Below are 25,832 nucleotides of genomic sequence, written 5' to 3'. Positions count from 1 at the left end.
CTGTGAAAAATTATTGTGATGAACTTTTTATTATAAAGTACTGAAGGACAAATGTTAAGGGGTAATCTCCTGAAGGACTGTTCCAAAACTCTAAATTCTTTATGCAAAAGAAAGTGCTGAAAGGTAATAATTAATCATTCCCATTCAAATCTTCCAGGCATTGCATGAACAAGATTTAGCTGCATAAGACCTGTGGCTAAATCCCGTGCCGTGTTGAAATGGTATATGATATTATCTCCATCAAAAAAACCTAGTGCCATGGCAGAAATATTGGAGCCAATTCCTGTGGGAAAATGGTAGTGATCTAAGGGCTGTCAACTGCTCTAAGATATCATTCTCACTTTTGTGTCTTCATATTACTCTCAGATTTTGGATACAGCACAACGTGGTTCATGTTTTCTGTTTGCTGTGCAGTATTTGATCACACAGGAAAAGGAAGGGACCAGTAAATATATGATGGACCCTTTTGTGTATAGACTGTTAGTTATAGGGTAATCACATTAAAAATTATTGTATCATCATGTGACTGCCTGAAAGGTTGATGTCACATGGACTCAGAAATTACTATGATTCTACTACAACTCTGTAACATTGAAGTGTTTGTTCCCTTTTTTAAATTTTTTTTTTTTTTTTTACATTCTAAGGCAAATTTGCAATACAATATTGTGATTAAAATAACTAGAAGTTGCGTTCCTGACATGTTATTAGCATGTTACTGTAGAACTACCACAGTAAAATTATGTAATGCTACTTTTTTTTGTCAAAATATGTTATTCTCTTAGCAAATGAAAAACCTATTCTTTCCTGCTGCTGGAACTTCCCTATCTCAACAGATCCATGTGGAAGGTGGTAGTGTTTCCTGAGAGGAAAGTTAGAGGTTTCTGTCCTGTTTCACTCTCTCACTTGTTCTCACAAAAAACGTTTTTGGATGCTTTGTAGTTTGAATTAACATGGGGAAGGAGTAATTGTACATTGCTACCATGCATGCAGGTGTTGTGGGAATGCATACTTGGTTAGCACCACCAAGACACTGCCTAATCTGGTTTTATTTGAAAGGGTCCTTTGAAAAGTGTTCTAGTGAATCTGACATGTGGGGTTCCTGTCAGGAGATGGGGACAATCCTCTATAGATGATATGTTTACTCTTTTAAAATTGTGGTTTTACATCACCAAACTAGGGAGGAAAGATTGTACTATTTAAAAAATAATGTACAGAGTTAATGGATATACAGGCTGAACTTTGGGCCCTGAGGATCTGAAAATCCCTGTGAAATGTCAGTTGATATAAGTGTCTGACTGTTAATTGTTTCTTTAGTATTGAAGTATAACATTGATTATAGCTTTCAATACTTAAATGACATAAATATATGAAAATTAATAACAAGGCTAGTAATGGTGAACAGGCCAGATAACTTCCCAACGGTAGACACCTCATCTTGTTGAGGTATTTAAAATGAGAACAAATTTTATCACTATACTTAAACCATTCTTTCCTCTTTAAATAAATAATTAGCTTTCTTTCCAGTTGTTATTATGTTTTTATATACTGTACTGCGCTCTTATTTGACATAATGTAACTCCTTTATTTGAAGGAAATACATAATACAGATTATTTTCACATGGTCTCTAACTACGCTGATCTGTTTGACCTTAGTGTATTCCTGTGCCCAGGCAGGACAAACTTGCAGTGTATTTGAGCTTGAGTGACAGAGAGCTCTGGTTTGAGCTGAATGTGATTGTAGAGCAATGACTTCATTCCGTGTGTTGCTGTCCTTACCGTGCATGGACAGGTGAGAGTGAACTTACCAAAAACTAACTGCATCAGTGATGTTACATGGTTCCTGAACTGCCTTCAAACAAAGCTTCCCATCCCACGAGGACTGAGTGGCTTCGTGTCTGTGTGTCCTCTTCTGCTTGGGACTCTGAGCATCCCCTTTTTTGCTGCTCAGAAGCTGGTGGGCAGCCAGAACTGGTCCCTTTGCCATTGTGCCCTTGGAGGTGGCACCAGCTGACAGTGCTTCATAAATGGTACTCTGAGTTTAACAGCCACCCATGGTCTGCTGGGGCTCTGGGAGGTTTAGAAGTGAAGGGCTTTTCTTGAGGCTTTTACAAAAGAGATGAATGAATAGTGAACAGTACTGGTGGGGCTGGGATTCTTGTATAAAGAAGCAAAGCTGGATCGGTAGCAGTCAAAAACTCAGCTAATTGGTGACAGTGCATCCTGTCCCTCATCTGCTTCTGCTGGAGTGCAGCTCATGCTGTCATCTACCCGAAGCAGGTTGCAGTGTCCGGGAAGTTTGACCAAGCTTCAAAGATTTGACTGTCACAGAGGAGAGTGTTGCCCTCAGCAGACATCCATTTGTTTATAATGTGGAATACACAGTCTGAAAAGTTTGGTTTTTTCTACAGAGTTCTGGTCTGCAGATATGTTCTCTAAAGAAGTGCCATGAAGTATGATGATAGCTGCTGGCACAGTAAGAGAGAGTTCAGACTAAACTCGTCAAATAAAACAATTCAGTAGAAAACCTTTAATGGTGCTTTTTAATTCATTAGAAGGAAAACTCTGGGTCAGCCCTTTTAAAATTATATTTTCAAAAGAGTGGCAGAAAACAGTATAGTATTTTTTCTGCAAGTTCTTTCAGAGTTGACTCCTTTGAGTAGATAAAGAAATGTATCTCCATTGTTTAAGTGTTGTTAAAATATGAGGCTGAATCAATTTCTTACCCAGTGCTTTGAATGGGTTAGAAAGCATCCTAGGGCAGTGTGATAGGTTATGGCTTCAAACCTTGAGGACCTGAAAAACTGGCTAAATACTCCTCTGGAGTTCTGTCCTAAGATTCTATCTGTCCTTTTGGTACCTTCTGTCTTCTTTCTTTTGAAGAATATCAGCTTAATCTGTATTTCTGAACTATTTAAAACCACACAATTATGTAGGGAAGGAAAATACTTCAGTCTGAATGTTCACTTCAAGTAAGTGTCTTGCCTGTTTGATGCTTTTTCATACTCCCTTTCAAGAGAGAGTATGTATGAGAAGGGATCCACCTCAGAACCTGCTTTAGTGAGATGCTGTTCCAGAAAGGAAGTCCTGGTTTTGAAGCCTTTATGACTCCACAAGTTCCATGAACCTCAGCTTCTGCTGCTGTGTTTGAGGTCCAAATCTGTATTTGGGCCAGGAAAATGCAGTAAAGCCATGTGAATTGATGTTAAACCCTGGCACAATTGAAAGCCAGAATTTACTGCTTGCATCAGCCACGCCACATCTGTTTCTTCCTGCCACCTTCACCAGCTTTATCAACATAAATAAAATAAGAAAAATCTCACTTTATTGCTTAACTATGGCAAATTGAGGCTTTCTGAAAACTCAGACTTGTGGTTTTCTATTGCTAGATGGGTAGCTAGGTCTCATTTATGCCTCTGTAAACCTAAGAAGACCATAGAGCATTAGACTTTCCAATATGTTACTTCTGTTTAAAGGAGAAGATTTGAGTAATGAAGGCTGTAAACCTGTGCAGAGATGCATAATGGTAAATTTCAACATACACACTGGTCCTTTGAGATTGCTTTTATCTTTATCTAAGTTTCTTTATTTTCTTTCTTTCTTTTTTTAAATGAGACCTGCAGATTCTCAATTTCCAATAACTTCAATAACCATGTAAACTAAAAAAAAAAATCCAAAATCAAACAATAATTTCATTGGTAATCACTTAGCTGAAGATTATTAGTTGTCAATCATTTTGGGCGCAAGTTTGTTGTACCTCAAAGACTTAATATGATTTAGACTTGTGAATCACAGGTTCTTTTGGAAAGTTGAACTAAAAATTAGTCTATGGATTTGCAAAAAATCTTTGAGTTATTCATAGAATCCTGATGTTGCTAACATTCAAAAGTACTGAGGACACTATTGATTAAAATTCATATCCAACAGAGTGGGACTTTCTGATGTGACTGAGTGGTTTTTATTACACAGGCATTTTTGTAAGCATATCTTTCCTGTAGACAAGTACCTCAATAAAATGCATGATATCAGCAGGGCAAATGTCAAGAAGTTTCTGTGCTTTTCAGAGTGATGATTTCAGTCTAAATGGCCAAGAGCATTTCCATTGCACTCTGTGTATTTTTGTTTCTGGATTTCATTGTCCTACATTGAGAATGCCTGGAATTACAAAGATAATGGCATTGAAGTAAATGTTGTTAAAGCACTTTAAGAGCTTCTGATAAACTGATTTATATGCAGTAGCTGTGGGGTAAACTGAAACAGTAATTGACCCCATTACCCTTTTCTGGTTGTTCAAGGTGGAGTAATCTCAGGGGGCCCTGTTCATCTCTGCCACACAGTGCAAGATGACTTCAGAGTCATTGCAAGGAATTCGGGTTTAGGCTTATAAAGACTTGTGACTAGCCACTGGATATCGTTGAGCTCAATAAAATCAACAAGCTTATAATTAGTCTGAACTATCTAACAGTAACCTAATTTAAAAATGCAAATAATAAAAACATCTACCATAATATTAAAAATGTCCTAAAATATTACAGATTCAAGTCACAGGAAGGAAGGCTGATCTTGAAAAGCTTGATGCCAATTATGTGCTTCACTGAATTAAAATGTACTCATATTGTTAATAAAGACTCAAATGATCTAGTCTGCTAGTCCAACCTTTCATCACCTCATATTTTCATTAGTAATGAACTTTTCAATTACAAGCTGTCTTCCAAAACTTAGTACTGAGTTCCAAAATTAAGTTTTCCAGACTGTGATTCAATCACATGAACTGAAGTAATACAGAACAATCTTGCTGAATTTGACACTGTTACATGTCCTTCTCTCTTGCTGCTTCCTGGGTCTTCTCACATTAAGTGATCATCTTGTTCAGGCCACTGACAGTGAAAACTGAATCCAACTGTGCAGGGACTTTTAGAAGAATAAGGCTCAGAAATAATCCAGATATATACAAAGAATAACATCGATCAAAGATAATACTGAAATCTGAAAATTGAAATGCAGCTGTCAGCTCTTCTGATGACTTCCAGAAGCAATGGATGGAATGAAAAATATTTGAGGAAGCTTTCTGCCTTCTTTTTCATAGTTCAATGAACATTTTCTTATTGGAATATTTTATTCTAATAATCCTAAAGGGAATCCCGTTGATTAAGTGTAGAACATTTCACATGTGAGCCTACCTGCAACAGTCCTCATTACTTTTAATGCGTATGTTTTATCAGAGTACTTTAATACTACACATGAAAGTTGATGGGATTTGTCTCATGTGGTCAGATACTGTTAATGTGGGAGTTTAGTTATAGCCAAACTATAGAAAATAAAAATTTAGAAGGGTTCTCAACTAGTTATCACATACATTTACAACCATACCTGCTATGATGCTTAAGGAATCATAAAAAAAAATGGAAATGTTGGACTGTTTTGCAAAGAACTTCACTGGATCTAGTGGCTCTGCAGAAGCAGTTACATTTTCTCTCCCAAAACAGCTCAAACATTGCTTTTGAGCTAAATAGATTTACTGTAAAATTAATGGTGATCTATAAAAGAGAAAACAAAAAAGGTTAATTTGGTGTGCTCCTGGAAGTTCTTTTGAGCTGAGTTCATATACACTCATGGAAGTCAAAATTTTTATTGAAAGATTATTTTTTAATTTGAATGTTGCATTTTTATTTTAAAAAATAGTAAAAAAATCTCAAGACACAGTAAAACACTTTGGAAAACACTGAAATATCTATATCCTTAAAAGGCAAGTCAAAAAATATAAATGCTGTTTGCCTCAGAGGAAAATATAAATAATGAATGTGATTGGAAGTTAGGAAGAAAAAAAGCCACCTTAGAACAAAAGCTTTAGCATTATATAACGATATTAGGTTGCAGGATGTTTTGGTGGGGGGGTGGAGGGGTACTATAGGAGACACGGCTTTTGTGTCTCGTACTCCTCCAGCCTCATTCCCAGATATCTCTTCTAGCTGGGAGCTGTTCTTCCACAGAGTTTTGCCTTCCTTCTCCTGGGTACTACTCTAGTCTCTCTGCCCAGCAGTCTAGTTGCTCCCCATTTGTTCTTTCTTCTGACTCTAGTATTCTGGGTCTCAATCTGTCTTTTCCCTACACTTAGCCAGTTTCTTTTTCATTCCTCAAGCTCCTCATCCTCCCAGTCTATTCCCTGAAGGATTGGTGCTCTCCCTGGATATTTGAGAGCTGCCTCTTGCATTTTGCTTGGACTTAGTAAGGAAAGTATTGAAATAGCAGCAAAGACCTCTTGCCTTGGTTCAGATTGTTTGACTCAGATTTGGCAGTGAGCTGTAACTGCAGAGAAAGACCTTCTCAGGCCCCTGGAGCACATCCAGTACAGACAGAAAGGTTGGGAAATACCAGTCCTGGAAGTACTGGCTGTGCACAGACCACAGGGCTTGAAGTTGGACAGTTTTGAGTGGTTTTCATTGAGAGAGCAAAAGGCACAAGATCTCTGCCAACTTGCAAGTCCTTATTCTAAAGCATGGGACTTTTTAAAGAAAGGTCTTCAGAATCTTTTAACATTCTAAGCAAATGCAATTTCCTGTTGCCTTTCTCTCAGGAATGGCTGCACGATTTTGACTGAAATTTTCCAGGAAATTCAGGCTAAGGGAGACACATCACCCAGATGATTACAACTTTCTCAATAGTACAAGTGATTGAGAACAGGGTTTTTACTAGGGGCACTGTGTCAACCTTAATTGAATTGTATTCTGTCAGGGAAAGTTTTTTCTGTCTTTCTCTGCAGGTGTTTATTTCTTACTTCTTCTACTTTTAGTACCTGTTCCTTAAAGCTTGTAATTCTCTTCATCTTTCAGTAAGCAAGCGGTGACAAGAAAACACTTGACAGTCAAGTCTGACTTTCACAGTTCCACTTGAAATCCAGCAGAGGAAATTTTTTTTTCAGAGTCTTTTCAAGTAAAAATTATTATAATAATTATTATTATTATGTGGGAGGAGCTCAACTTGATTATTAGATTGCCAAGCTTTGTGCAACTGTTTACATTTGCAAGCCAGAAAAATTGATGTGAATGCTGTGATATATAACCAAGAACTGCATTTTCCCCAGTCTCTTTCAAGATATAATTTTTCCTGTTGTCTATATTTAATTAAAAGCCAAATGACTACCATTATTTATCAGTTATTTTAGAAAATGTTAAAGGTTATATTGGAGAATTTTTTTAATCTGAATTTCAAGTTTGTTTACAGCACCTTTGTTCAGAATTTCCATTTTCATGCTGGGAACACTTTAAATCACTCCTAGATACAGTTGCATTGAAAATATGTATGTATACATGTTTAAATTACCATGTTTGTTTCTGCTGTAATGAACACAACTGAGTGCAGCAAGCGGGTGTGACATGTGCTGTTCCACGTGTGGCTGTGCAAAGCAGTCAGTGCTTCACTACCTGTGTGAAATATCTGAAATGCTTTTTTGGAAAGATATTGAATACAATAAGTCTCTAATTCCCAGGTATAAAGTTTTGATTTTTTTTTTTTTTTATTTTTTTTCCTATATAACCTTCTTTCTCTTTCCCTGGACTTGGAATAGCAAGAAAGCCAGAGTGAGCACAAAGAATTTGGAGGCACAAGAAGGACTGAAAAATCCTTCATGTAACAAGTACAGATTGAAGATTTGGCAGTGGGGTATATGGGCATCTGTTCCTAGACACAGCCTTGTGTTTAGGCACGGCTGACAGTGATTGAGTTTGGTAATACTTCTGGTTTGCAGTTGGTGTAGAGCCCCTTAATGAACACCAGATCACCTGTCACTGATTGACACAATGTTTAACTGAGACATGGAGGAATGAGAGGGTGTGGAGTCTGACTGACTTCCCCAAGGGCCCGTATGGTTGAGCATTTTGATTGGTTTATATATTGAAGACAATGCACAAACTTTGTCTATTCTATAGTCCCTATGTCCCTAAATGAAGTGTTTTGTCCTCCAGAATTATTACTAAAAGCTTGTTCCTCTGCTTTATTCATTGTTACCTCATGAGAGGATCTGCTTTGTCTTTTCTGCACATTGGGATTTTCTATTATCAAAATGTACCCTAACACCATTGTAAATGGGATATAGGGACTGAAAATGTAACTTTGTCTATTATAATTTTTTTCAACTTTATAGTGTGGTTTTCTAAAAGGAAGAAGGTATTCCGTGACATTTACTGTATGTGGAAGAAGTTGGAACTGGTAAAAGATGTTAAGAGAATTGAGAGTTAATACATTATAAACTTTTTCATAATTTAAAGTTTATCATTTTGGGGCAGTCCATCATATAATTTAGTGCCATGATGACATCAACAGTGAAAATTTTCCAGCTTTTATTATTAAATTGTTTGAGCTTCAATTTCCAGATCTCCTAGGAAAGTGTGGGAAAGTATGATTCAGGAATGTCTGTCACCCAGTGCTGTCTTGCTTATGCTGTGGGTATTTTTTTTCTGAGTAGTGACACTTGTCTAGGATGGCTATGTGAATTACTCCTGAAGGAAAGACATGAAATATCTCTAGCATTTATTTGCAAGTACTTGTACTAAAAACATTTATTGCAGCATTCACTATTTCAAAGGCACTAAATGGAAATATCTGGGAAAAAGTTCATTATTCACAAAAACTATTTTTGGAGATGTTCATGTTCAATCAATATTTCTTTTCTATATCATTTACATTACAAATAAGTACATGCCTGAAAGATAAAATGTCATGTAAATTGACGACTTCTGATAGCTGGCAGTGGAAAAAGGAGCATGTAAAGTCTGTAGCATCCTGCTTGCCTCCATGTGGAACTGCTTCAGCATACTGAATTTTTAATTCTGGACTCGTAACTCTGAACTTCCAGACTTATTCTTTGGATTGGAACTGCCAGCTGATGGGCAGGGGGAAGGGAGTTTATCCATCCATATGAAATATCAAATAACATCCCAAGATGTCACCTCGTAACATTTTGCTTAAATGCCATGATATTCTAAACAGTGGCCTGAAAAGCATGCTGAAATTGAGCCATTTGCAAGTTTGCAGACATCTATTAATGGTTACTGCTGATAAATGACAGTGAATAAATTGCTTGATGAATTGCGACTTTTTCTTAGTGTAATACATTCTAAGACCTGCAACTTCCTCCAATAAAGAATTTTCCTGTAAGTGTTTTGTGTGCTTTTTGCTGAGTACAGGCACTCCTCTACTGCTCTGAGGTAGAAGTTTACAAATTGCCACAGAAGTTTGAGCTGCTGGTTTGTGCAGGACAGGAATGCCTTTTATGCTGGGGTATGAGTTTGTGGGCAAGGCCCTCTGAGAAAACTGTCAGTTTGTTTGCGATGTGGGAAATATTCCTGCGCATGTTCATACCCTGATATACCCAACAAAATAAATTGCAGGTTTTTTTACTGAGAGATAAGCACCCTCACCTGTTTATGAACTGAAAACATGCACAGTTACCATGGAATAAGTGATGCAAATTAGTTTTCTCTTTAGCAAAGTGTGTATGTGTCTATTGTCTCTCAGATAAAATTGTTTCAGAATGTAGTACCATCAGGCAATTATGGAACTAATATGGGAAAGAAAAGTTTCTCTTTAATCTCCATCAAATGTTATTTATAGAGTAAAAGGATATCAGTTCTAGATTTCTTTTTGTAATGGTTTGAAGCACGAGGATGCATGGTTTTTTTTCAGTTCTAACTAATAAACTTGTTTTTCTCCTCATTATCCATTAGTGTCTAACTGGCTAGTGGCTGGTATAAATACCTGAAAGAAGGAAATTAAATATTCACTTTCTGTGTTCTTTCATGCTGAAACTCAATGAAATGAGTACTCATTTAAGGAAAATACAAAATAAGAAGTAAATTTTCAAAAGTTCAAATGTATTTAAAATTTCAAATCCTTTCTTTTACTTTTTTACTTTTGCAGTATTTGCCATCTTCCCTAGAAATCCAAAAAGAACATATGGGATATCAGGAAATGGATGAATCAGAACCCTCCAGAGGCAAAGTTCAGTTGGGGAAAAATTCCAAGATATGGAGAGCAGATATCAATGAACATAAACAATACTGCTGTGAGAAGAGAGAGCTGGGACTACTCAAGGCTCACATGAGTTCCTATAGTAAGTAGAGCTTGAAGGTTAAAGGGGCTTCTTTGGGCAGAAAAGTCTTTGAATAGTGTATTTTTAAGCAAAGTCGTTTTCATAAGTGTTGAATCTGAATCTCAAAGCCAACTTGATCTGTGCAAAATTCAGCCAGAGGATATCCTAGTAAGTTCAAAGTGAGGCTTAATGGAATTGCACCTTGATGCAGAAACCTTTGGCATTTTTGTGGCTATCAGTATTTTAGGAGCAATAAGACAGACATTATGAAGGGTTTGGGGGGCATTTTTATATCTAAATAAAAAAGAAATTCAACTTTTTTGTTAAGGTCAAATCTGTAAAAACTTACAAATATGAGATGTTTTCTTTGGAGCAACTAATATATTTAAAAATAGAATTTGTATTTAGAAATGTTAGAAATCAGTTCAGCATTGTTTTGATATTTCCTACTTTTTGTTTTGTGTGGGCAACATTTTTTCAATCAAATCACTTTCCAGTGAGTGTTTGTTTTTTGTTTTTTCCAAATTGTTTAAAGACTGAATGAAGCTTAATTTTATAGCTAGACATATGAATCTTTATGATATGAGCTCAAGTTCCAGCAGCTAAACATGATTTCAGTTTTTGTTGATTGGCATATGAAGGGCAGGTTTAATGCTTATAATAAAAGTTATAAAATAACTTTTCCTGCTTTTCTAGGGCTGTTATCCATACTCATTGTACAGATCTCTGCATTTCAGTTTGAAAAGCAGTGGCCTGTGACCTTGTACTCAGTAGGTGATTTAAACCAAATTTGTGGTGTATGTTCTTTTAAACTTCTATTTATTTTAAACCTCCAGAGAGGCAAAACATCTTTTTTCAGCCTCTTGAGCACAGTGAACTCTCTCTCTTTAAGCATTTTACATCAGGGCTGCTGTAATATCAAATCAGTGAGAGCTCAATAAGGTGTGACAACATGTGAGAAAGTCACTGAGAGTAGAAAGTGCCAGATTAGTTGATTTCTTGCAATATTTTGTATCACAACTGTGATTTCAACATCTGAAGGAATATTTGTTTTCCATTAGGTGCTCATGTTTTATTTGTTTCCTATGGTATATGTGTTTGGGTTTTATAATCTATTTGCATCTATTATAATGTGATTATGTATTTAGGACCTCAGGATAAACTAGTAATTATCCTAAAGGTGTCATTGACACTGCACTGTTACAAATACCAAAAGACTTGTTCTGTTAGGTGCAGTGGATAATCTGCTGTCCTTTTCATTAAAGAACCTTAGGCTTTTGCAGCAGCTTTTTAACAGTCATATGTTTGTCATATATGTCATACATGTTTGAAAACCCTTTTTTCCTCATGGTTAGCTATCATAATTAAAAGATAGAGATAACAATGCAGAACATATCTCCCGTGTATGCTCTCCCATGCAGCTGCAGCACTGCTCCTGCTTTAGATCCTCCTAGTGTACAAACATAGGGAGATACTTTTGGAAAGCAGTTACACCTTAGGATGTCCATTAGCATTTCCCAAAGCAATTTGTGTCCTTTCTTGTGTGACAGAGATATTGATCAAACGCCTGGTGAGTTAAATGCTCGCAGCTTAATCATGTAAACTTGTGGAGTGAGGATTTTACTGCTGAGAGTCAGTGCTGTAATATTTCTCCACCCCGACACAGAAACCAACATCTTGATTTCAGCCTACCTTCCAGCTGATTTTTCCAAACTCTGTGCCATAGAACAGTATATTATTATGGAATTTTTAATAGATTTTGTTGCTATATTTTTTTCTGGCTGTTGTATCTACTGTAGCCTGTACAGGCTTGCCTTTCCCCTCTTTTCTGTTAGCTGTTCTGAGAAGGGAGAAAACCTTCCTGCTGCTGAACATGCTATATTCAGAGATGATCTGTAGAGTTCTGAGGAAAAGTCAAATGACAATATGTCATCTTTTCAGTTCTGGAGAAATTATCTCACATTACCTTGGCAGAGGTAATAGTTTACAACGTTCATGGTCTGTAATGGGCTGTTTGCCTTAAACGGCTTTGACAGTTTTGCTGAACTTAACATGTACTCAGCTAAGGGATGATCTTTCTTCACTACATCACTTGCAGTTTGAATAGGTCACATTTTGATAAGATGTGTTTGATTTACTGTGAAACTTCTGTATAAAACCTCCTTTTTGCTTACACATTTCTCAAAAGATTCACTGTATTATTCTGAAAACAAATACCTAATTATTTGCTACTGAAAGCCATGTAAGAACACCACTCTATTTCTGAAATCCTTTGGTGATATCTGCCACAGTAAGTTTACATCCAAAATGAATAATGCAATGGAAAGTGATTTCATTTTGTGGATTTGTTGAGCTGGAGTCTAGCTTTGTCATAAGAAAAAAAAAAACTAGGAGCCTGGTGGGGGAGTGTGTGTTGGTGGGCTGTTGTCAGCGGCTTGTTTGACTCTATTCTATCCAGGTCTGCAACTGAGCATTTGCTGATGCCGTTGATATCAGCTGTACAGGTACTTCTAAACCTTCAACACAGGCCTCCTGAGAGAGTGCCTCTGAAATAGTTTCTCCTTATAATTATATTTCTTCCAATTACATATAGTAGATAATATTTAGAAGAAAAACCACTGCTGCTCTGATGGATGGAGCTTGCCTGTGCTCTTCTGACCAGTATCAACAGACATGATTTGTAGGGCTGCCAGAAAGAAGTATTTTTGCTAAGTGTTGCACTGAAGAATGGTCTGGGCTTTCCTGCAGGTTTGGATATCTCTTACAGTTGTATTCAGGGAGGAAGTGTTGGATATGACAGGGCAAGCCAGCACAATGAGATGATAAATCATCAGCACCATCATGTCTGTGATTTTAACACCTCTACCAGGATACTGGTATAGACTTTAAAGCCCATACAAGTTTGTGTAAAGAGAAAAAAGCAAAATGAAGAAAATATGTTTAAGAACATCTACTGTCTTGTAAAATTTCTCTTATGGTGGATATAAGGTTAATATAAGGCTGACTCTTCACACGTAAGATTTTGAAGCAAAGTTGTCTGAAGATGTTGTGACAGCACTAAGCTCCAGAATGGCTCACTTTGTTTGCCATTTTGAAGATTACCTGAACTGGGTGCCACCATGCTGAGAATATGAATGATGAAAAATAATACTGCATGAACATAGTGCACAAGAGAAGGTAATAAGTATTGTAACGCTTAAGGAAAGGTTAATGAACAAGGTAATGAAAAAGCTCTGCAACAGAGAATAAACTGTTTCCCTGAGTTGGTGTCTGAAGCCCATGCATAGCTCTTTGGCTGTGTCTTTGGCTATCCTCCAACTGGCAAAGCTGCTTGTGAATTGTAGCTCTTTGTTTTCAAATGTTTATAAAGTCCATATCCCATCTCCTTTGTCTGCAAGCAGAGCAGCTGAGCAGATCAGCCCCGTTGTCTGAGCATCTGACAATGCCCATAATGTATCATAAGAAAATGATGATAATTCTGTCCCACCTGTTGTTTGGCTCTAAAAGGGGAATTTTCTTAGATTGGGCCTTCAGCCATCCATGCTTATGTTTGAGAAATAGTAACAGACATTCTGTTTATCACTTGTAATAGTTGCCCATATGCCATGTGTTAGGTGTCAGGTGGAAGCATCCTTCCTTCTCTGTATCATAGCAAGAAATACAGTGAATTTCAACCTGGCTGAATTCAGAACCCACAGAGTATGTTCATTTGGCCAGAGGGCATCCCATTAAGTCGCATAAGGAAAGTCTCTTTCAATCACTAAAGACCTTTCTTGCTGTAATCCCTGCTGCTCCCGGGAATTGGATTTGGGAAGTGAAACCAAACCTTTTTCTGGCAGCATTGTGACAATGCCTCCAGGGCTGCTAATGTGCTAGGGAAAAAATTCTGCCAACCTTTCTACAATGTAACATTTTTATTCATAAATATACCAGCTGGTTTTAATGACACTTGTGAGATATTGATGCAGAAAGTTAGGGTGGCAGAATCTTTGTTCATGAGTGGCAGCTCATGGACAGCTTTAATTCCAGCTGCTAGGAGAGGAACAAGAAACATCTCAAGTTAGAAATTAATCAGAAAGTTTTTGCAGATAAATGAAACACCTGACTTTCCCTTCCACTTCCATGACATCCCTAGTGATCTGATATTTGCTATACCAGGCCGACCATCCCTATGAGCTGATGGGTGAATTCTTTATCTGTATGTCTGTTTGCACTTCTGCACCTGTTTCTGTTTCAGACATAACTGGTGTCAATATTCCCTCTTGTTGGGCTGTTTTGCTCCATATCCAGCACTTCCATAGTCATCAAGAGTCTCTACCCTTGGTAAGAGACTACTTAACTGTTTCTTGATAAATAATTAGTAAACACATCAGCTGCTGGCATCTTGCTTTATCCTGTTGAATCATATAGGGAAAATTTTAAACGTAGCTAACATTATTAAGTGCATGACTTTGCTGGGTCTATGATCCGTTTCAATTTCCATAATAGGGCTGCATTGGAGTGAATAGAATATTTCCATTCTGAAAATGACTAGTGAGATTCATGTGTTTGCTTTCATTCCCTCTGTGTGTCTGCCTCTGCTCACCATTCTTTCATAACAAAGCTGTCCCCAGCTTGCTTTTTTAGTGTTTCAGATCACATAAAGGTGCTGACATTCAACACAGAGATAGTACATTTGTTTATTTTTCAGTTTACTGAATGCATCTCCCAACATAAATTTCAGTAGGTGAAAAAGATAACAGAGAATATTGAGCATAACAGAAGCAGCGTTGCAGCAAGTTCATACAATCACTTGTACCATAGCTAATGGGATGCCCTTGCAGATATGCTGACAAAAGGGCTGTTTTAAATCCTGCCCTAGTTGTGCTACCACAAGCCAGGCTGACTGCGGGGTGACGGCCTCCAGACTCTGCAGGCAAATGCTCAAAGGGCAAGGGCAAACCACAGGTACCTACTGCAGTGACTTGCAGCTGCAGCCATTGATTTCCCAGCACACAAATGAGAAATGACATCAGATGAGCTTTGTGCTAGAGACTTGATTAAATTGAATGCTGCACCAGACAGAAAGGATTAACAGTGATGTTAGGTTTCTAAGAAAATGTAGCACAAAAGTCTAGGCTGTACCTCTGTCAGTTGAATCTGACAGCATTGGTCTGCCAGAAAAACTTCTGAAGGTAAAGACTCCAGTCTGATGTACTTTGTTTACATTGAGCTTATGGTTGTTTAAATCTGGGTTTGGTGCTGCATATGTTTGGGGAGAGCAATCTGACTGACTTCTGGTATTTCAGATCTTAACACTAATTTAGCTTCTTATTACATATGCACGATCCACCAAGTGCACATTCCTGTCTAGGTGCTGTAAATTAGCTCCAGTATATGAATCTCAGCATGTAATGCGATAGCATTTTATTCTTGTTGGTAGTAATGACTGCATTATGTATTTCATGCCCAAAGAGAAATAGTGTGACTTCAGGCAACAGAAATTAACAGTTTGAAGCATTATTGTTTGTGATGCTGTTGATGTTTTAATTGCTGATCATTAATCTGTGTTCTTCAACTCCAGTGCTGGTGAAATTATAATTAGTCCAGTGTGTTTTGCTGAAATGTTGAAAACAATCAGTCTGCCACTAATGATAGGCCATGTGGGATTCCGAAACTGAGTATCAAGTCAGTGCTTCTGTTCCTCAGTACATAATTTTTAAAAAATATTTGTATTTCTGGAATGAAATGTTCTTATCAGGAGAATAACTTGCACTAAAGAAAACTCATGAAATTGAAAAAAAATCAAATAATACCTTGCATATTTTATTTATTTCAATCCAGTGACATCATGATGCAATTCTTGTGCTATAGTACAGTGGAAAAAATTTTCGACATACATCTTTCTGGAAATGTAAATAATGTCGTAGTTGATCATAAGAGCGGCCTTTTCTCTCTCATATGTGTGTTTGCCTACTCAATTAGAAGTACATATACTCCACTTATTGTATTATTTTTTTTACTCAGGCAAAGATCAATTTAATCACAAGTTGTTGCTCATCATTATGCATGTGCACATGAGCATTCCTGAATTTGAAACTATGCACGTGTTTCAGGATTATTTATGTTGTCAACCCAAATGCAGCTCTGCTCTAAAACCATATCACATTCACTTATGTCAATGCAAAAGCAGTTAAAAAAGTGCAAATTCACTGTATGCCTGTACAGCTTGGTCAATAGGAAAGATGTTCACAGAGGAATATCTAAAGGCTGTAAAGCAGCAATTATGATTTTGCATTGTCTGTAGTGGCGGGGCTTAGCCTGTGTGGGAAAGATGCTCCAGGAAACCAGGTTATGACTGTAAACTTCCAAAAGTGAGCTGGTATAAATCCAAGTGTGGAACATCCTTATTTTATTCAGTTTACCTGAAGTCAACTGGAAACAGGTTTTAATTAAACAAAACAAAAGAGCCCTTCAGAGGTGACTGATGAGTGTTCCACTGAGGGTTTTTCACACTGTAAATACAATACTTCAAGTGCACTGAGCTCACACTGCTATATTTTGCCTTTAAAGCATCTATAACCTGATCAGAGTCAAGATGGAGTCAAGGAGATATTGCCACCTGCTACAAGAGAGAGGCTTGAATCATTCTTTTAATGAGGCAGGAGCCAGTTCTCATTTGGCATAAATCTGTTTTTAAATAATTTATCCTAACTAGGAATCCATCCCCTTCTGTTTAAAGAATAAACTTATTTCCTACTTAATACCAACTCTAAAATTCCATTTAGCTACTTTGTCCAGGAAAAAACATATTCTGGTTTAGCACAGAAGCAAAAAATTGTTTATTGAGAAACTATTTTTTATAATTCTAAACCCAGATGTTTCCACACTAATCTCTATAATCAATGTTTGCATTCCTATTGCTACAAGATGCATGAATGTCAAGCTCTTAATGACTGATGCATTCCGGTTAGAAGTGTCAGGAGAGGGGAACAAATAACCTTGGTTCTTGTGTGACTTAGGAATTGTTAAAAGGTGCCCACTGTTGGTGTTAATCCCTTCCAGCTGCAAAGAAGATTGAGATTGGGTAGCTCTTCAAATGAAAATTGTTGTAGCAGAACTTGACAGATGTATGTCTTTTGCTGGTGTTAAGACAACACTCATTTCGTTGACTCATTCAGTATTATCATACTGATAATAGGTCCTGCAGAACATCTACACAACCTAATCAGTTCTTTCTTTCCTTGGCAAGTCCATTTTTTGTGTTTCTGTGAGATTACCCGGCTCCCTGAATGCTGAGCAGTGACATTTCTTGGCAGGATGTGACATTGCTTTTAATAAGATACACTTCAAAGCATTGTGCCACACCACACCAACTATCACTTGAAAACAGCATAAAACCTTTCACTTTCATTTCTTTGCTTTTCATTTTTTACACCTTATCTTGGAAGCATTAAAGGCAACCAGCTTTTTGGCTTTCATGCCTGTCTGAAGATGTAAGTACAACAATGCTAATGCCAAATGACTAAAGAATCAGAATGAAAAAGTCCCTGAATGGAGAAAGGGTGGGAGGGAAGCAGGAAAATGAGCAAAGAAGAAGATGAAAAAGGAGCACTGAGGAGAAAAACTATTTCTTAATTACACTATGAACTTTCTCTTGTGAATCTTGGATCTCACCCTAATTAAAGTAATTGGCATGTAGCAGTGTGATACAGATGGAATTCAGACACATTCTGTACTGGGCAAAGAGGCTTTAAATTTGCATTTGCTAGCTAGCTTGCAAAAAAGCTCTCTTTTTTTCTCTTCCATTAGTGCAAAAGGAAGAAGGGGATTACATGGCTGTTGAGAAAGAGAAGGCACGTGAATGCAAATATCTGATTTTTTCTTTAGGGTCAGTATGTTCACCTTGCATTCAGAAGGAGTTAGAGCTCCTGCAGGGATGTTCCTTTGGTAAATCCTCAAAATATCTTAGACTATTTAGCTGTTCAGGGGAGCTTTTTCCTAGTCTGGAAGTACTGAAATAAAGTATCATGAAAAGGTTAAAAATTTACTGAAGAACAGTGCAGGACAAATAAAAGAGCTTATGAAAAGTGGGGAATAACTAAACCTGCAGGAAACAAGAGCCATGACCTGAGAAGTAGGAGTAGAAGGACATGATAAATCAAACTACAAAGCCAAAGAACAATTTTGCTTGAAATTTGTGCTTACGAACATAAGATCCCTTCAAACTTAGCTTGTTTTGTGATTCTGTGAACATAGCCACCCACAGGCTGCCCTTACATAAACCTCTCCCTCATTGACTGTGAGTGGCAAAATAAGCGTTCATTGTGTCTTTAAACAGATGAGGTTGCAAAGACAATGACCAGAGCTTTTGGTTGTTACACACATGGGAAATACCAAATTTGTATTGTTCCAAGTGTGCTAAAATGAGCACCTGGCATAATGGAGGTGTGTTACCTTTTTGAATTCTCCACTTAACACCCATCTCAGTGCAGATGTGAAATGAAATTGAATATCTCAGCTCTGTGTGTGGATCAGCTTACTGAACAGGGTGAAAGAACTCTTAGCTGGGATAACAGAAGCAGAGACGAATCACTGGGGACTAACATGCTTAGGTCATCTCTGTCCATCAGTTAAACACAGAAACTGTGCCCAAAACCACAGGACAGGTAAAAGAGGATCATTCTCATAAGCGACAGTACCCTTTTACTTCCCTTTTAATAACATTTAGGACAACACAGTGAATCCTTTGTAAGGTAAGGAATTTGGATATGGGTATGCTCCTTTAATTTCATCCTGTCACCTGTGCAGGGGCAGAAATGCCAGGAAGGGCTCGTCTCTCATCCTTGTCAGCTCTTCTGTCTCTGCATGCAAAGAAAACCTTAGCTTTTTCTTCTTCCACTGAACCACTGTCAGTTTTTAATTTCCCTGAACCTGTTGTGAGATCAAAGGAAGGGGTCAGCGGATGGGAGATCTGCTGCAGTGCAAGCTCAGCAATGGAAAACCAGCAGAGTAGCACAACTTCCCTGTGCTCAGTGACCCTTCCAGAGGTGAGGTCAAAACACTTGACCCTGCCACAGATGTACAAAGCTGAAAGAGCTTGCACTGGAGTGCCTGCAAGGAGACTCAGCTCCCCACCCTTCTCACTAGGAGAAGGAGCTCTGCTGAAACCCAGTGCAGCTAACCAGGGGTTTTATTAAAATTACACTAATCTAACAAACTACAAATTCTGATTAAGAGGTAAAAAACTGTATGTAAGTCATTATTAAAATTATTCTATCAGACACTATTCCTTATTAAGTGTTTTCTAAACTTCGTTTTTGATGAAGCAGAACCAATGGTGATTACTGGTAGAGGTCACACATGCTCTGCTTAAGTTTAACATATTTCCTAGGTCTAACTATTTGTTGGAACTGCAAAAAGGTTTTAAATCAGTTTGAGACAGGGAGACACAGACTCAGGTGTACTTTTATATGTTTTTTTCTGGCCTGAAACTGTATATACAGGTGAGAATTTTCTTCTGGCCATGCTGCACAGATTTTTGTAATTTCATTAAAAGGCATCCATGGTTGGCACCAAAAATTGTTTTAAGAAGTTTGAGCTGAGTTGAATAATTGCTACTAGGATGCTCCATGTCACTTACATGAAATAGCTACTGACTGATTTGTGATCTGTTGTTGCAGTGTGCCTTGGCTTGGGCATTTACAGGGTAAGCAAACCACACTTATGTGCAAAGTGAGTGTGTAACTTGTGGTAAGCTGGGTCTGGTTTTGGAAAGTGCAGATTTTTTTGTTTTGTTGCTTTTTAAAGGTGCTGTTTTTATGGCAGAACTCTGAGTTCTGAATATAAGCAGAAGGCTGTGAGGTAAATAGGTGATGCTCTTGGTGCTTAGGGCACCATTTCCTGTTGTCCTTTTTTGTGTCTGACAGGTCTGGTATTTTATGGGGGAAAAAGTTATAATTTTTTTTAAGTTAGGGAAATAAGTCTAATGAATCTTGCTAAAAGGCAGCCTCATACTGTTGTCATTAATGGCTTCCCCTGAGAAACTGGCAAATCAATAAATTAAGCTTTCCCTCTGTGGCAGCCTTTCACACACTCAAGATGTAGCCCTACTTCAGTCTTCAGCAGCAGTAAATCAATCTACTGTAGAAATACTTTGCTTTCCTAGCCAGGTACAAAATATATCTAGAGACTTGGTGCGTCAGTTCTCTATGTTTAGCTCTAAGTCATTTAGGCAATCACAGGAGGCATAAATTTCATATTTATGTTGAAATGCATCCCTAATTGAGATGTCTATATTGCTTCAAGCCTCTCTTCTTGAAAAGCAATTAATACATTTCACACTAGAACACAGTCTTTTTATTAAGACTCAATTAAGGAAGATATAATGAGGCCAAACTAGGTGAAGCTTTTAGTGTGTATTATACACAGCAGATCTTGAAAGATAGATACAAAGACAAATCTCACTTTGAACCTGCTTTCATCTAAAAGCAGTAAAACGTCCTATATGGTGCCTGTACAAACAAGAAGTTCATAAATAAAAAAAAATAAGCAGATTGAAATTACCATCCACATGTAAGAGATGAATTTTAGTTATGTCTCCTGTAAACCTGGGAAACTGATCCTTTTGTTTCAAATGTTTTTATAAAAGCTGATGTCTTATTTCATTAACTATTACCAGTTGCTACTAAATAATTATAACTTTCCTGCATTGCCTTTTTTTTTATCTCCTCTATTTGCAAAGATGGCTTCAACAGTTGTTTAGACAAATTGTCTTCATATGAATATCAAGATGTACTACAGTTTCTAAGCCTTGCATGGGCTATTTAGCTTTAAGTATGCAGATAGCAATACTTAGAAATAGTATGCTACTGTTCAGTACTGTGCCCTGTGACACCCAGAGATCTGAGATGCTGATGGGAAATCTCACCTGTGAGATGATGGCAGCAACAGCTGGTACTGACCAGTCTTGGTCTCTTGGCCAGGCTGACAGAAACTCTGACAAATTTACCTTTACGTTTGTCAAAAATCTGGACTTAGGCTACAGTATTTAAGAAAGTTGAAAGCAATGTGGTTGATGTCTGGCAGAATATATCTGAATTAAACAGAGATTTATGTATTATAATTGGATTACAGTATATGTTTTATCAAGCTAGGCTATGAATAAGAGTAAAAAATATGATGAAAAACTTCAAAAGAGAAGATAGGGTAGAAGGAAAAATGCATAACTCATCCCTACAAATCACAGATGTGTGGAATCGCAGCAACTCTGGGTTTACTGGGATTTGTAGATCAGACCTATTAAGTTTTTGCCAGGTCTGAATCTCACAATATATATTCAGAATGTTGCTGGAACTTGGATTTTGGAGATCTTGGAAATATCTATTAAACTTTATAATAAAAAAACATTTTTTTTCTGAGGCTTTGGTAGCAAGTTTCATTGTAGTTGGAAACATCTCTCACTGAAAGATGGATTCCTTTCCAGGAGTTCTTAAGTTGTACATACAGAATTCTCCCTTTTTTCCATTTAAAATACATAATAATTTCTGTGTAGTCTTGGCAGATGCTCACAGTTTCTCCTCATGGGTAAATGGTGGGATGATCTCTAACACCAGTCACTTTTTCTAAAGGGATTAATTCCTCCCTAAAACATGGTCTTTTTGAAGACATGACATTAAACATTAGCCTAAGCAAAAAAAAAGGGGTGATATTGTCAGAAATGTAAAGAACCTGAGCCTACAGGACACCAGGTGCCAGAACAACTTGAAATTTTCAAAGGGCTTGAGACTATATGTTAGTTTATTGATCTTAGCATCATGGATGCAGCGATAATTATCATTGATTATAGTTCTTTGATAATTAATGGGAGATTTTAGGTACAAAAGTCCTTCCTGTGTATATCAGTGGAGTTGTTTCCTTAAAAGTATTTGAAGATGTGGTTCTTCATTTCTCTTACTTGAAGAAAAAGTAGAATCACATACCTTAAAAAAATTCTTTTGGAAATGTAAAATGTACATTGCTAATGAAGATCACTGGAGTGAAATTGGGATGGGTGTAAATCCATTTTCAAGTATATAACATAACAGAATTGACTATCAGGATAGAACAGATTTTACTATTAGGATAGTATTAAAAGTAATTAAAAATAAGTAAAAATATTAAGGAAAGTTCCAAAATGTCTCAGGCAGTGTAGCTAAATGAGTTTTGCTGATAAATACTTAAAGGGCAGAAAAAAAATCATCACAGGTTTCTGACAATGCCTACTAAACTATTTAGCAAGACTTGAAAGCACTTTGGCCAGATTCCTGAGCTACAGTTTTTTGTCCTGATTTATTACACATTTTTGAGAGTTTAGTTGTTTTACCCAAACCCTAATTTGATATTGACTTATTGTTAAAACTCTTCCAGTATCATGAGATTTTGGGCCATTTTTAGAGAGGTGAACCCAGACTGAAACAGTTATTTCAAATACCATTTTGGAAGAAGGACACTTTCCAAGACGATGTGTGTGGCTGCAAAGAAGGAGGAAACCAGGATTTTGGAGTTTATCATTAAATAAACTTTGAGTTCTCAAGTGTATGTTCATTTATTTGTTGGATTTAGCTAGAGTTTAGTCCAAAAAAACCTGGTAATTAGACCTTCACCCTACAAGGCACTTGCACACATTCGTAACTTTAAATACATGAGTGACTGGATTCAAGTCATGGTGTTCGGTGTTTTGTTTGACTGGGAATCCATTGATTGCTTTTTGGCACCAATCTCATTCTTTCTTTAAATGAAGTTAGCCAAGAAATGAGAAGCCTTAGTTCACTTCCTTGTTCAGAGAAAAATGCCACATGTAGAGCTCTGCTGACAGAGCTTTGGGAGGCTGAGCAAGACCTTTTTTATTGAATAAAACAGTATTTTACATGACTTCTATTAATTAGTGCTTGGTCTGAAGAGCCTTATGGCTTGCTCAGCTTGAGCTGGTCCCAAACATCATACACTTGAGAAGAATACAACCATTTAAGATTCTGATTTTCAAATTCACTAGAGCAGTTACTCCTTATCTTTTGAGATTTCATTCAGGCTGTGGATGGCAGACCATCCTTATGAGTGCTTCTTGCTGCAACTGTCAATAGTTTTTTTTCATAACTGGGGCCAGGAAGTAATTTTGAGGCAGTAAGTGGCTTTTTACAGTGGCAAAAATAATAGCAAAAATGGGCTGTTGTGGGCAAAGGTCTCATCCTTATCCAACTTCTAGACTGTTTGGGGGAGTTGTGGTGGCGAGCTATCTCAGCTCCTCTAGCACAGCCAAGGAGACACATCTCTGGTTCAGGGAAGGTCATGCAGCCTTTCCTCTGTTCCAGAGATTTCCATCATGGTGAGCTAGCTGGATTCCTTCAGCCCCCGAGTTCTGTCGAGCTTCTACCCTGATCATCATTACCATAATGTCTCCTTTGGTGATTGCAGGAGGCATGATGTAGCTGCTATATCTGTGAGCTGCTTGGCTTCCTTTTCTGATATTCCCTCTTTACCTTTCTTTAAACAGCTTTAGTTAATTACCTAAATAGCCCATGTGAATCAGATTAGAGAATTTGAGAAGCTTTCCATATGGCAGAATATCTGGGTTTGTTTTCCGGCAAGATTAGACAGTTTTTCTCTAAATACTTCATATTCAGTAAAATAATATCCAAAAAATATTCCTGGCCCACATCATGATTCTTATTTTCAAGAATCCAGCTAAATACAGGAAATCAACCTGAGTTTACACTGTTATTTTGCTTCACTTTCCTTCCTTTTAAGACAGTATTAGGGTTCCCCAGGTGCTGTGAGCATAAATTGGTTTGTGTTCCTCTGTGGTCCTCAGCAGCCCAGCAGTGCCTCCCACACATGTGCACAGGTGGGAGCTGTTGGTAGTGACAGCTAAACCACACACAAGAGAGGCAAAGTGAAGGGTCCATTTTTCATTGCAGTACATGTTGTGGAAGAAGAAATGGAAGGGTTTTTTCTCTAAATATTTTCTCTAAATATTTTTCTGTTTTGAGGGAGATATAGAAAGAGCAATACTGGACAAGCAAAAAGAACATTTGTATTGGAAAAAACATTAGAATGCTTTGTGTGTGTGAATTAAAATTTCTTTGCTGGTTTTACCACTTCTGATTCTGAAGCTGAGAATCCAAATGGCAGTTTTCTTAAGTTTCATTAGAGGAAACTGTTTAAATGGTTGCATATATTTCCTGTGATTATTCTCCTTTTTCCCATAGCAGTGTATCACTAGACAGAAACTGCTCCTGAATGTCTCGAGAATAAGCAGAAAATGGAGTGAATACACAGTCTTTGATCTGAAACACCAAGACACCAGTTAGAAGACAGGAGCCCTTGTGGGAAAAATATCCTCTGGGATACATTTCTCACAAGGTTCTTGCCCTTGTTGGAAACGTATCCCAGAGGAAACTTGGAGATGCTGCAATAGCCAATTTCTGCTGCAGATTTCCCAGTGAGAATCTTTTCTGTTTAGATAGATGGTTTCGCTAGATCACTGAAGAATGATTTTAAAGAAAATTTTCCATGAGAAGGTCACATTTATGTCTTTAAAAACATCATTAAAAGGTCTTGGCTGAATCAAGGCCAGGGAAACACAGATGAGTGATTTTCACATTCACACCTGAATACTTATGAAGCAAAATGTGGGAGGCTTCTGAAGCTTTATTCCTAATTTTTCCATTTAGTGCAGTGGTTTGCACATAACTAACTTCTCTTTAAAGATCATTGTTTTTTTAAACGTGGCAGCAACCTAGCTAAACAAACTTCCCATACTTACTAATCCATTTCCCTTTGTTTTGTGTTTTATTTTTTTATAGATCCAGAAGTTTTTGCCAAAAATGTGTTCTTAAACAGACAGATGGGAGAATACTGGAGCTAAAAAAGCTGTGTTCACTGAATGTATTTGCCAAATGAGTCAGAATAGCATATTTGGAAGACAGGGATCAGTGCATTGTTGGCCTGACTGGGGACTTATGCAGAAATAATTACAAACTGTAAAGAATGGAAGGTAGTGGGCTTTGGAGCCATGGTTATTACCCTTTATATTTCAGTCAGTGGCTCAGTCGCTCTGAACAAATTGGACATTTACCTGCTTCCTCAGCCTGTTTTTGGATAAACTGTACACATCTGCCTAGGCTGGAAGTTTGATTGAAGAAACAGATTGATTTTTACTGGATAGAAAAAAACCAAACAATTCTCATTTTGAGAGCAGTTAAAATTTGGGACAGGCTTCCTGGAAGATTGTGTAGTCCCAGACTTTGTGGATTCCTTGGGCTTTTTAAACTCTGGCTGGGAAAAAGCCTGAGAAGCCTAGTTTGAGCTTATAGTTAACCCTGCTTTCAGCAGGAGATTGTATTTGGGCCCTTCAGTGAGCTCCTTTCTAGCCAGAACAAACATGTGATCTCTATATTTTGCATGTGCTCACGGTGAAACATATTCTCAGCCATGAATACTTTGCATGAAAACAATTAGGGTCAAAGAAGAAACTCCAAAATCTTGACAAGTAAGATACTGACATTTATCTCTGTATGTAGAGAGCTTAATAAGTGCTTTTTCTTGTATTGTTGTGCTCTGCCACATAATTTGATCTGTTGAAATGTTGTCTATAAAATATTTGCTGAAACTATACCAATGCTACTAAGCCAGAGGACACAACTTTGGTTCTGATACTTGTTCAAAGTTGGGAAGCACTAAGACTGAAGAGATTACTGGAGCTAAGATAATTATGTCTGGGTAATGAGAT

At 37.4% G+C, this 25,832-nt stretch overlaps 1 long non-coding RNA gene across 16 annotated transcripts in view; it reads left to right on the top strand.

Annotated features, from left to right (window-relative positions):
* The window catches only part of LOC111934127 (uncharacterized), a 244,390-nt gene that overhangs the window by 49,654 nt on the left and 168,904 nt on the right, over positions 1 to 25,832 (top strand). For all 16 annotated transcript variants that reach the window (XR_015275614.1, XR_015275607.1, XR_015275604.1 and 13 more), the window contains one exon: positions 9,913 to 10,105. This is a non-coding gene — a long non-coding RNA (uncharacterized LOC111934127). The remainder of the gene's footprint in view (positions 1 to 9,912; positions 10,106 to 25,832) is intronic.

Source organism: Cyanistes caeruleus, chromosome 13 (genome assembly GCF_971803275.1).
Source record: "Cyanistes caeruleus chromosome 13, bCyaCae1.hap1.1, whole genome shotgun sequence".
Lineage (NCBI taxonomy): Eukaryota > Metazoa > Chordata > Aves > Passeriformes > Paridae > Cyanistes > Cyanistes caeruleus.
Note: the sequence above shows the minus strand (reverse complement) of the source record. Positions and strands in the feature narration are given on the sequence as shown.